Source organism: Phyllobates terribilis, unplaced genomic scaffold (assembly GCF_046119375.1).
Source record: "Phyllobates terribilis strain yellow unplaced genomic scaffold, ASM4611937v1 Scaffold_11__3_contigs__length_659146591, whole genome shotgun sequence".
NCBI lineage: Eukaryota > Metazoa > Chordata > Amphibia > Anura > Dendrobatidae > Phyllobates > Phyllobates terribilis.
In genome coordinates this window covers 156683531-156696141 of record NW_027362771.1, presented here as the reverse complement: position 1 = coordinate 156696141, position 12611 = coordinate 156683531, and positions in this window count along the sequence as shown.

The following is a 12611-nucleotide window of genomic DNA, read 5'->3' as shown; positions in this document are numbered from 1 at the left end:
TGGTCCCACGCGTGTGACCGTGCCTTCGGGTTTCTTGGCCAGAGGACCTGAAATCCCCTGCCGGGCGGTTTCTGCTGCTGGGTAAAGATTAGTCCCCACAGCCTCGGACTCCGGGTCCGGTGATAGCTTCTCAGTCAGGGCGAGCTCCGCAGCTGCCAGCCCCTGACTCCTTATAGCACTGCTCCCACAGAGCTCCTGATGTTCTTTTCCTATATCTGCTTCTCTTCTCTGTCTCTACTTCTTCTCTACTCCTAACCCTGCCTCAGCCCTAGGTTTATATAGGGGAAGTTCTTCCCCTCCCAGGACTGGGCAGGAGGTGTGGCATGCATAGGATCCCTGACCAAGAGACCTCCCACCTGCTCTCAGACATAACATTGCTGTTACCGTGGAAACCAGACCCCTGGGGTGCCACATACTTACCTTGTAATGTCTTTACATCCTGTTTCATCCAGATGTGTCCGGATCCCAAAATTCCAAGTGGCGGAAGTTCGTCGACTGCCATATTGGGACACCCAAGTGATGGGTGTCTTAATATGGAAACCGCTGGTGGTACCAGCCTCTTGCGCGGTACCACCAGCGGAACACCGTCACGAACACACCATACATGCCCCACACGCCACCGCCGGAATCAGCCGAATAATTCACTGACAGCTGCCATCTTTGTACAGGAGGTGCGCATGCGCACTTTTAATGTGACCACCGCTATCTGCCTGCACAAAGATGGCGGCGGTCTGATTTAAAGCACGGGGAGACAGCTCAAATGAGAGAACACATGAGGGAAGAAGACAGCACAGGGGTGGAAAGAGAGAGCAGACAAGGGGGATAGCACATGGGGTACACAGGTCAAAGAAGAGATCATATGAGAGGAGAAGACAGCAGATGGGGAAGAGAGAAAGCGCACAGGGGGAGAGAAACAGAGCACAGGGGGGAGACAGCTCAAACGGGACAGCACATGAGGGGAGAACACAGCACAGGAAGGAGAGAGACAGCAGACAAGGGGGATAGCACATGGGGTAGACAGGTCAAAGAAGAGATCACATGAGAGGAGATGACAGCAGATGAGGAGAGAGAAAGCGCACAGGGGGGAGAGAGAAAGCGCAAAGGGGGGAGACACCTCAAACGGGACAGCACATGAGGGGAGAACACAGCACAGGAAGGAGAGAGACAGCAGACAAGGGGGATAGCACATGGGGTAGACAGGTCAAAGAAGAGAGCACAGACCGGAGCAGTCAGCCCATGGGGGAAAGAGAGAGCGGATAGGTGGGTGAGCACATGGGGGGAGAGATTCTCAACGCTGCAAAGCCTGCCCCGATCGTGACATTACCGCCCTCCCGATGCGATAGCATCGGGCCTCGATCTAGTGTAAAATAATTGATCAACCATAGCCAGAAAGAGTCCCATTTATCAGAGTGCAGATACCACAAACCATGAGGAGTGAAGCAGTGTGTGTAAGCATGTGCGCAAGTAGAATGACAGATAATATATATTAAAATATATACGATACATAACCATATACAATCTATATAGAAAAATGAATCAAAGACACCAGATAGAATGGGTGAAAATAAAGAAAATGCGTGATAACTATGAACCAGCGTGAAGGAAAACAAGAAGACATGAAAAAAACATATGATATTTATTAGTGTAAATAGAATGTGCAAAATAATTGTGCAAAAAATATATACAATAAATATTATATATGCATAGTGTAATCCATATGAAAAAATATATTTACGACACAGAGATAATAATACTAAAGAGACAGATCATCATATGTTGATTGCAGTATGGATGGCAGTACATTCATCACAGGTCACATGACTGATATAAAATGGTAAAATTATATTCACTGGCGACTGCAGAGAAACAAAACATGTTAAAATCATAATATAGATTAAAAATGGAATAAAAACACTTTAAAATCAATCCATGAACTAACAATGATTAGCTACAATACAACACGGAGTATAAAGTGTAAAATGCACTATAGGAAAGGAACAAAGCTAATATTCTCATTGAGTCCCCCGGTGGTGTACAGTGTTTAGTGTTCATATCCATTTTGTCTCAAGTTGAGAGTTACTGATAATACCCCCACTAATGCTCGGAATAATCCTGTCTATACCCCTTACCAGAAATTGTGAGGGGTCACAATTATGGTATTACCTGAAATGTCTCGGAATGGTTTTTAAAGATGTTGGATCCTCAACATCCTTGATTGCCAAAATTGCATTCACGTGCTCACACACTCGGACCTTCAATTGTCGTTTCGTAAGGCCTATGTAAATCTTAGGACACGGACACATGGCATAATAGACCACAGCATGAGTAGTGCATGTTATTGTATGATTAATATTATAGGTTTTCTTACCGTCCGGATCCGTAAAAGTCTTTGCCCGACAAATGTTTGCCGCACATTTGCCGCAGGGTACACAACCCCAAGGAGCTTTAGTAGAGTCCAAAAATGTAACCGGCTTGTTCCGATAGTGACTTTTCACTAGGCTGTCCTTCAAATTTGGGACTCTGCGGAAGGTAATAATTGGTTTATCAGAGATATACTGTGCAAGAACAGGATTAGCCAGAAGTATATGCCATGATCTCTCCAAACAATGATAATCAGTGATGAATTGTATCCCATTATTGGACATCTTCTGTGTTATTGCGGAATACAAGAGTTCCTGTCTCCTTATATGTTTAGCCCTGTTGTATGCCTTCTTTATTGATCTATGGCTGTAGCCTCTATCACAGAATCTACTCTTTAATTCAATCGCCTGACGCTCAAAATCCGTATCTTCGGAACAAATTCGTCTCAGGCGTAAAAATTGGCCTATGGGGATAGAATTAATAATAGCTGGTGGATGAGATGATGAGGCAAGTAGGAGGGAATTAACCACAGTGGGTTTGCGGAAAAGATCCATCTGCAAACAGTTAGATTCATCCCTCTTGACGGTAACATCTAAAATATCCATAAATGTACTAGTCCATCTATATGTAAGATGGATATTATAGTCATTCTGATTTAATGATGCCATAAATGTGTGTAGAGCTTCCACTGAGTAATGTCATATCAGAAAGATATCGTCAATTTACCGGGTCCAAAAGAGGACGCAGTCGATTGACGGATGTTAGTCAGACATGAACAAGTTCCTCTCCCACAGTCCCAAAAACAGGTTGGCATAAGATGGTGCAAAGGCTGCCCCCATGACTGTTCCTTCGAGCTGCAGGTAGAAGGACTTGTTTATGCCCATATTTACCGAATAAAGGTATTCTTTTAACTATTTGAATACTATCTTCATATTTGTGACCGATTCTCGGTTGTTGTTTTTTTGTTTGGTTCTAGTTATTGCCGAACGGTCTCCACTCTAGTCCGCTGATCTATAGCTATAAATAATTACTATCATTATTATGTGTAAGATGGACTTTACTATCTACAGGGTGGGCCATTTATATGGATACACCTAAATAAAATGGGAATGGTTGGTGATATCAACTTCCTGTTTGTGGTACATTAGTATATGGGATGGGGAAAACTTTTCCAGATAGGTGGTGACCATGGCGCTCATTTGAAGTCAGCCATTTTGAATCCAACTTTATTTTTTTCAATGGGAAGAGGGTCATGTGACACATCAGACTTATTGAGAATTTCATAAGAAAAACAATGGTGCGCTTGGTTTTAACGTAACTTTATTCTTTCATGAGTTATTTACAAGTTTATGACCACTTATAAAATGTGTTCAAAGTGCTGCTCATTGTGTTGGATTGTCAATGCAACCCTCTTCTCCCACTCTTGACACACTGATAGAAACACCGCAGAAGAAAAGCTAGCACAGGTTTCCAGTATCCGTTGTTTCAGATGCTGCACATCTCGTATCTTCACAGCATAGACAATTGCCTTCAGATGACCCCAAAGATAAAAGTCTAAGGGGGTCAGAACGGGAGACCTTGGTGGCCATTCAACTGGCCCATGACGACCAATCCACTTTCCAGGAAACTGTTTATGTAGGAATGCTCGGACCTGACACCCATAATGTGGTGGTGCACCAACTCAGGAAATGTGCCATCTTCAGTGCATAAAGAGGGCAACACATCATCATGTAGCAATTTCAGATATCCAGTGGCATTGAGGTTTCCATTGATGAAGAATGGCCCCACTATCTTTGTACCCCATATACCACACCATACCATCAATTTTTGTGTTCCAACAGTCTTGGAGGGATCTATCTACTGTGGGTTAGTGTCAGACCAATAGCGGTAGTTTTGTTTGTTAACTTCACCATTCACAAAAAAGTTTGCCTCATCACTGAACATAATGTTCTATGTAAACTGAGGGTCCTGTTCCAAATTTTGTTTTGCCCACTCTGCAAATTCAGTGCGCCGATCTGGGTCATCCTCGTTGAGATGCTGCAGCAGCTGGATTTTGTAAGGGTGCTATTTGTGAGTAGCTAATATCCACCGAAGGGATGTTCGACTGATGCTACTCTCCAGTGACATGCGGCGAGTGCAACGCTGTGGGCTCTTGCTGAATGAAGGTAGGACAGCCACTGATGTTTCTTCATTAGTGACAGTTTTCTTGCGTCCACATTTTGGCAAAACCAACACTGAACCTGTTTCACGAAATTTGGCAAGCAGTTTGCTAACTGTAGCATGGAAATCTGCTGCAATGACCCGGGTACAGCATTCACCAAACATCAACACAATTTCTATCCGCTCCTCACGTGTTAACCTCAGTGACATGTCAATGGCTGTAAACAAAGAGAAACTTGTAAATAACTCATGAAAAAATAAAGTTACGTTAAAACCAAGCACACCATTGTTTTTCTTATGAAATTCTCAATAAGTTTGAAGTGTCACATGACCCTCTTCCCATTGAAAAAAATAAAATTGGATCCAAAATGGCCAACTTCAAAATGGCCGCCATGGTCACCACCCATCTGGAAAAGTTTTCCCCCTTCCATATACTAATGTGCCACTAGTGTTGAGCCACCCCCGTAGTGTTCGAGTTCGGTTCGTCGAACACCCGTGTGTTCGCCGAACTGTTCGTCGAACACCTTCGAACACCGTTAAAACCAATGGCAGGCAAACAAAAACACATAGAAATACATAGAAAACACCTTCAAAGGTGTCCAAAAGCTGACAAACTGCTCAGAAGACACAACTAACACATGGAAAAGTGACAAGTACATATAGTAATGCGAAAATAAAAGAGGTGGAGGAGTAAAAGGAGGGGGAGACACAGATATAGGCATGTCATGCCCTTCTAAAATCCAAAAAGTGAGAAGCCAACACGGCCAGTCCGCTCCTGCCCGTGCCACCTCCGTGTCGCCGGGTTTGTGCCAGAGCCGCGGTGAACCCTGATGGCCAGCCTCCCTCTCCCAATACTGGTGCCTGTCCGCTGGTGGGTCGAGCGAGCCCCCCTGTGGTGGAGGCAGCTCTAAGCTTTTTAATTTAAATTGTCTCTCTAATTTGAATGAATACACTTTAAATCCATTTACAAGGATCTATTGGAGGGCAAGTCTCATGCCAGCAGCCGCGTAATTCCAGCTCCAGTAGCGTCCACTAAAGCTGCTGCAGTTAAAAAGCTTTTATAAGGATCGAGCTCGGCTGTCCACCGCAAGGCATCCTACTGCCAGTCCCAGCCCCTATGCCTTGGGGTGCCTCCTGATGCTCTTCACTGAGTATCCCATGGTCCCGAAGCATTTCCTTTGAAAAAATTAAGTGTCTAAACTACAGGTGGTGTAGCTTGCTTAACAGCCGGGATAATCCGCTGACTAGCAGACACTGCTACTAGGCACAAAGTATTTCCTGGGCTAGATGCAGTTAAAAATTTGTAATTAGATACTCTCGTTGGATGCTGAGAAAGCATTCCATAGAGTCTCCTGGCACGCCATATATGATTCTCTTAAAAAGCTTGGGGTAGGGGTCTAGGGGACCCTTTTATAGCCAAAATCACGGCCCTGTATCGCAATACGACACCTAGGCTGAAGATAAATGGAACTGTAGCACCCTGATTGCTCGGTTGCTACAGACGTATTGCACCTCACCCAGAGGTGTGATATCTCACTCTCAGGTAAGGATGGAGTGTGGATCAGGACCCGACACCTGCATGCATTACACCACATTGCCGTGGGGCAGGGCGACCAATATGCCCCTGAGATGGGCACGACAGTCCCTGTCCCTGGCTGGAGTGGGGGGAGGGAACACTGAGGAAGGGGAACCCTGTAGTGCAGGAGCAGGGAGGAAGCAGTTCCTGGGTGCATTGAGAAGGGAGTATAAAAGGTGGGCACCATCTTAGTTCAGTGCAGAGAAGTCTGAGCAGAAGTGGCAGGGAGCAGGGGCTCTGCATGAGCTCTGCTCCGGAGGCGGGCCTAGTAACAGAGGCCCAGGCCTGGAAGAGGGAGAAGGAAGGAAGAGGAGCGGAGAAGGCTCCAGGAACGAGGAATGAAGGGATCCCAGGGGTGCGGACGGGCGAGTCGCCACCGCACGCCCGAATCCACCTGCGTGGAGGGGTCAGGCCAAAGGGGGAGACCGGTCCCCGAACTAGTGGAGGCAGGAAACGACCCTCAGCTAGAAACCGGAGGCTCTGACATTTTATGTGGCGCAGCCCCTCGCTACACCCGCTAGGAAGGCACCACATAGGGTCAGGGAAACTGGCGCCAAGTTTACCAAGAGGAGGCCCGAGGCAGCCGGACAGAAGTGTTGGTAAGAAAGGCCAGACAAAGGACACACAAAGGGGGTCCTGTGAAGTGCTCCAAAGTTATCTGGGAGTTGTCTGAGCCCCTCACCTGGTGAGCACAGTACGACGTGGGCAGCCGTTACCTGCAGACGTGGTCTGGATAATAAGAACTGTGAGTAAAGGCCCTGGACTGCATCACTGACTCCGTGTCGTTACTGCTGCTGCCCTGCACCATCACCCCCATCCTCCGCATACACTGCCCTGAGGCTATACTCCTCCCGTGGGGAGTTATGCTACGCTCTGCTGCACCCACAACACCAGCCTCAGCGGTCTGCCCTGTAGCGGCGGTTCACTCTGACCGCAATCCACGGGTGGCGTAGTCGGACATTTAAACATCAAAACCACATAAATAGTTCCGCCACTGGTTTGACCGCCCTGAGCCACGGAACCGGGTCGCCGCCACGAAGACTACAACCACCAGCATCCACCAAAAAGGGTCCGGCTCCGGGTGTCCCAAGGCCCAGGGGGTGCGTCAGAACATTTTCATCACCTTTCACAATCACCAATGGGACAAGGCAGGGATGTCCTCTGTCCCCTCTCTTATACATCCTAGTGACGGAGCACCTGCTCTCATCAATTCGCCATAACCCCAATATTAGGTGGATTGAGGTGGGAGGCACCGAGTACAAGTGCTCTCTATTTGCTGATGATGTCCTAGTATATATCACTCAATCACATATATCCATCCATGCTGTTATGGCTGAAATAGATCACTTTGTTACATGGTAAAATTTTAAAATCAATGCAGCGAAGTCTGAGGCCCTCGATGTCTCCCTCCCCAAATCCATATAGGATTCCATCCAGTCCAACTTTCCCTTTGCCTGGCCCTCACAGGGTATCAAATACTTAGGAATTCCTATTCATAGAGACCTCTCCCATCTATGTTATCTTAATTTTGGGCCCTTTATTGAACAATTCCATACAGACCACGGTTGGCAAGTTAGAACTGTAAGATTCACTACGTGAACCGCTGGTGTTTTGTGGAAAAGCACATGTACATTGCGTTCCAAATTATTATGCAAAAAGTGTTTAGGAGTGATAAGGGAAGAATTTGTTTGTTTGTCAGTTAAACTCATTGATGGTGATGTGTGTCAGGGCTCTTTATATCACTGTAAGCAATTGCAGACACCTGTGCTAATTAGTTTGGCAGGTGTGTCCAATGAAAGGCAAGACTACTTAAGAAGGCTCTCTCACATTATTAAGCAGCCTACATTTTCTGCCAAAATGGGAAAGAAAAAGGATGTGTCGGCTGCTGAGAAGCAACAAATTGTGGAGTGTTTAGGTCAAGGCATGACTACAATCAACATTGTGCAATGATCAGGATGAAGTGTCTTGGCAATCAAGAAGTATGTAGCTGATTCACAGTACACACGTGTGCGTGCTGATAAGGGCAAATTGAGGACTCTTTCCTACAGGCAATTACGTCAGGTTGAAAGAGCAGCGGCAAAAAAGCCTTGTCATAGCAGCAGACAAGTTTTTGAAGCTGCTTGTGCCTCCAACGTCCCCCGAACAACAAGATGCAGGGTCCTTCAGAGGTTTGCAGCTGTGCATACGCCATCCTGTCGACCTCCTCTATCCACTTCACACAAGCAGAAACGGCTCCAGTGGGCCAAACATTACATGAAGACTGATTTCAAAACTGTTTTGTTCACGGATGAGTGCCGTGCAGCGCTCGATGGTCCAGATGGATGGAGTGGAGGATGGCTGGTTGATGGACACCCCACGCAAACACGGCTACAGCGCCAACAAGGAGGAGGTGGAGTAATGTTTTGGGCTGGAATCATGGGGAGAGAGATTGTCCGCCCCTTTAGGATCCCTGAAGGCGCTAAAGATGAACTCCATAATGTATGTGGATTTTCTCAAACAGCACTTCCTGCCATGGTTCAAGAAGAAGAACCGTGTATTTCACAGCAAGATCATTTTTCTGCATGATAATGCACCATCTCATGCTGCACATAAAACATCTGCATCTCTGGCTGATATGGGCATAAAAGGGGACAAACTTATGGTGTGACCCCCATGCTCCCCTGACCTCTACCCCATTCAGAACCTTTGGAGCATCATTAAAAGGAGTGTCTATGATGGCGGGAGGCAGTTCACATCTAAGCAACAGCTCTGGGAGGGTATTCTGTCCTCATGCAAAACCATCAAGCAGAAACCATCCAAAACCTGACAAATTCAATGGACGAGAGAGTTCAGAAGCTCCTTTCGAACAAGGGGTCCTATGTGAAAATGTAACATCACCTAGAATAAAGTTTTGAGTTGAAAACTGTTTGATTTCAGTTTCTAACAACCTGCTAATGCTTATAATTTCAAAAATGACCATTTTTTTGGTCTTTATTAAAATGAAAAGGTTGATCGAAAAGTTTGGGGGATCTAAGAGTGTGGCAACCCAGTAGTCATGATTACTTCGAATTCTGACAATCTGAGGGTCATGCTGCAGGTAGTGCAGCAAGAAGGCACTTATGTGTCTTGCGCATCTCGGAGCCCCAAAATTATTTTCCGGGCTAGATGCAGCTAAAAATTATTTTTAATTTTAAATCTGGTGGAGCTTATTATAGATGGCCTAATAGGATCAGTGCTGCACACTGCTACAAAGCCCAAATTATTTTCCAGTCAAGATACAGATAAACATGATTAGTAATTTGAAAGCTTAAAACGTTTGGTAGGGTGATTTTAACCAATCATCAAGCTTTTACTCTCCCCAGGATGACACAGGGGTAGAAAAGTCGTTTCGGATCCATGATTTGTTCATCTTTATGAACGTGAGTCTGTCTACATTATCAGTGGAGAGCCGCGTGCGCTTATCTGTCAGCACACCACCAGCAGCGCTGAACACACGTTCAGACAGAACGCTGGCTGCGGGGCATGACAAGATCTCCAAGGCGTAAGTGGCTAGCTCCGGCCATTTATCCAGATTGGAAGCCCAAAAAGAGCAAGGGTCCAGTGACACAGTCGTGGCTTCAATGTTTACTTGGAGATACTCCTGTACCATCGTCTCTAGGCGTTGACTATGTGTCAGACTTCTTGTCTCCTGTGGCCTTGCAAAGGATGGGCTAAAAAAGTGGTGAAATGATTCCGCAAAATTGATGTTACCAGCAGATACTGTGGTTCTGTTACGGTTTGAGTACTGAACACTTGACGGTCCCACGGTTGGCAAGTTGGAACTGTGAGATTCACTACGTGCACCACTGGTATTTTGTGGAAAAGCACATGTAAGATTCTGCAACAGTCTCTGCTGATACTCCTGCATGCGTGCATCCCTTTCTATGGCAGGAATAATTTCTGCAAATTTACTTTTGTACCGGGGATCTAACAGTGTGGCAACCCAGTAGTCAGGATTATTTCTAATTCTCACAATTCGAGGGTCATGTTGCAGGTAGTGCAGCAAGAAGGCACTCATGTGTGTTGCGCATCCAGGAGCACCAAGTCCCTGTTGTGTTGGTGGCGAGGTAACAATCATGCTTCCTTCCTCTGTCCTCTCCCCCCAACCTCGCACAACAGAAATGTGATCAAGGTCTCCCTCATCTGATGAGTCTTCCATCAGTTCGTCCTCCACTGCTTCCTGGGCTCCTGCACCTTCCTCACTAGTTTGGCTGCTACCATGCGCCCTGGTAAAACCATCTCCCCCACCCTCACATGCCTGCCGCCTTGGTGCTGCCGACCTTCTGGACCTTGCAGATGTTAGCCCTTCCGCATACAACTCCTCCTCCTCTACTTCCTCCACCTCCTCTTGTGCCACCACCTGACTCCGAATTCTGTTTAACATGTGCTCCAGCATGTAAATCACCGGAATAGTCATGCTGATAATGGCATCGTCAGCACTAAACATCTTCGTCGCCATTTCAAAACTGTGCAGAAGGGTGCATAGGTCCCTGATCTGAGACCACTCCTCCAGCGTGATTTGCCCCACCTCTGAATCTCGTTGGCCCAGGCTATACGTCAGAACGTATTGCACCAGGGCTTGTCGGTGCTGCCACAGTCACTGCAACATGTGCAGAGTTGAATTCCACCGGGTAGGTACATCGCATTTTAGCCGGTGAAGTGGCAGGCCCAACGACTTCTGTAGAGATGTAAGTCGCTGAGCTGCGGGATGCGAACGGCGGAAGTGAGCACACAGCGACCGTGCCCTCTGCAGAAGGCCATCTAGTCTGGGATAGTGGGCTAAAAATTGCTGGACAACCAGGTTCAACACGTGAGCCATACAAGGCACGTGTGTGACATTGCCCCGGCGAAGGGCCGAACCCAGGTTTGCAGCATTGTCGCACACGGCCTTCCCTGGTTTCAGGTCCAGTGGAGACAACCATTCATGAAATTGGTTCTCCAGAGCTGACCACAACTCCTCAGCTGTGTGACTCACATTTCCCAGACATTTCAATGTAAAAACCGCCTGATGACGTTGAGCCCTACTGCCAGCATAGTAAGGAGGTGTGCAGGATCCCTTCTGCGCAGTTAGAAAGCTTGTGGCATGACCAGACAGGCTTTGGGTGCAGGTGGAAGACCGAGAGGAGGTTGAGGAGGCAGAAGCAGTGGAGGAACTTTGACATAAAGAGGATTGACGCACAACTCGTGGGGACGGCAAGACTTGGACAGCAGCCCCTTGTCCTGCTGTCACCATAGTTACCCAGTGCCCAGTCAGCGACATGTAACGCCCCTGTCCATGCCTACTCGTCCAAGTGTCTGTGGTGAAATGCACCCTGTCACACACAGAGTTTCTCAAAGAAGCGGTGATGTTGTGTGCGACATGCTGGTGGAGCGCAGGCACACCTTTCTTTGAGAAGTAGTGCCGACTGGGCATCTGGTACTGGGGCACTGCGACGGACATAAGGTCTCGAAAATCCTCTGTGTCCACCAGGCGGAAAGGCAGCATTTCTGTAGCCAAGAGCTTGCAGATGGTGAAATTCAACCTCTTAGCTTTCTCATGGCTAGGAGGAACTGGTCTTTTACTTGTCCACATCTGAGGGACCGAGGGCTGGCTATTGTGCTTAGACGGGGTTGATAAGGGTGTCCCCGGCAAACTGCCGGTCTGTGAGGAAGATGCAGGCGGACATGTTAGGTTGCCTTCATCCAAAGGTGGTGCTATCGATGTCGGACAGCGCTCAACACCAGCTGGTGTTACCACCTCCAAAGAAAATGATGACCTGCCAATCACACTGGCTGTTGCGGGTAAAGAGGTGGCAGGTCTGCGCCCCAAAACAGGTGTGACTGCTGTCCCCCCAGTCACAGAGGATGAAGAGGCCGCGGATGCACAAGATATGGCAGACGGTGGTTGGCCCGGCCGGCTAGGCCGCATTGTAGCACACTGAGCTTCCCACTGCAACTTATGCTTCATGTCCATGTGCCGGTTCATGCATGAAGTACTCAAACTATGTATTTTTTGGCCTCTACTTAGCTTTTGCTGACAAATGTTACAGATAACACGAGTTGGGTCATCTTTATCGATCTGAAAAAATGCCCAGGCTATGCAAGGCTTAGCACCCATGCGACCTGAAGAGCCACCACGACTTGTGGTGAGAGGCAGAGTTGTGTTTGAGGATGCAGTTGTTGACGTGCTTCCAGTACTACGTCTCTGTCCAGGAAGGCGCAACCTGACCTCGTCGTCACTAGCATCTTCCTCCACCTCCTCTGCTGACCTCATCTCTTGGCTGACTGTGGGTTGACAGTAAGTGGGATCTCCGACCTCATCATCATCACCCTGTGCGTTATCACACCCGTCGTCCTCAGAGCCAACCTGTTCCTGCCCTGACAAAAAACTAAAGTTGTCGCTCCAATCAGGTATTTGAGTCTTATCATCGTCTTCCTCATTGTCTCCACCAACAGGAGTTACAGTTTGGGAATGAGGGTCTACATTATGGTCAGAACCTTCTGCGTCTGGTCCTGG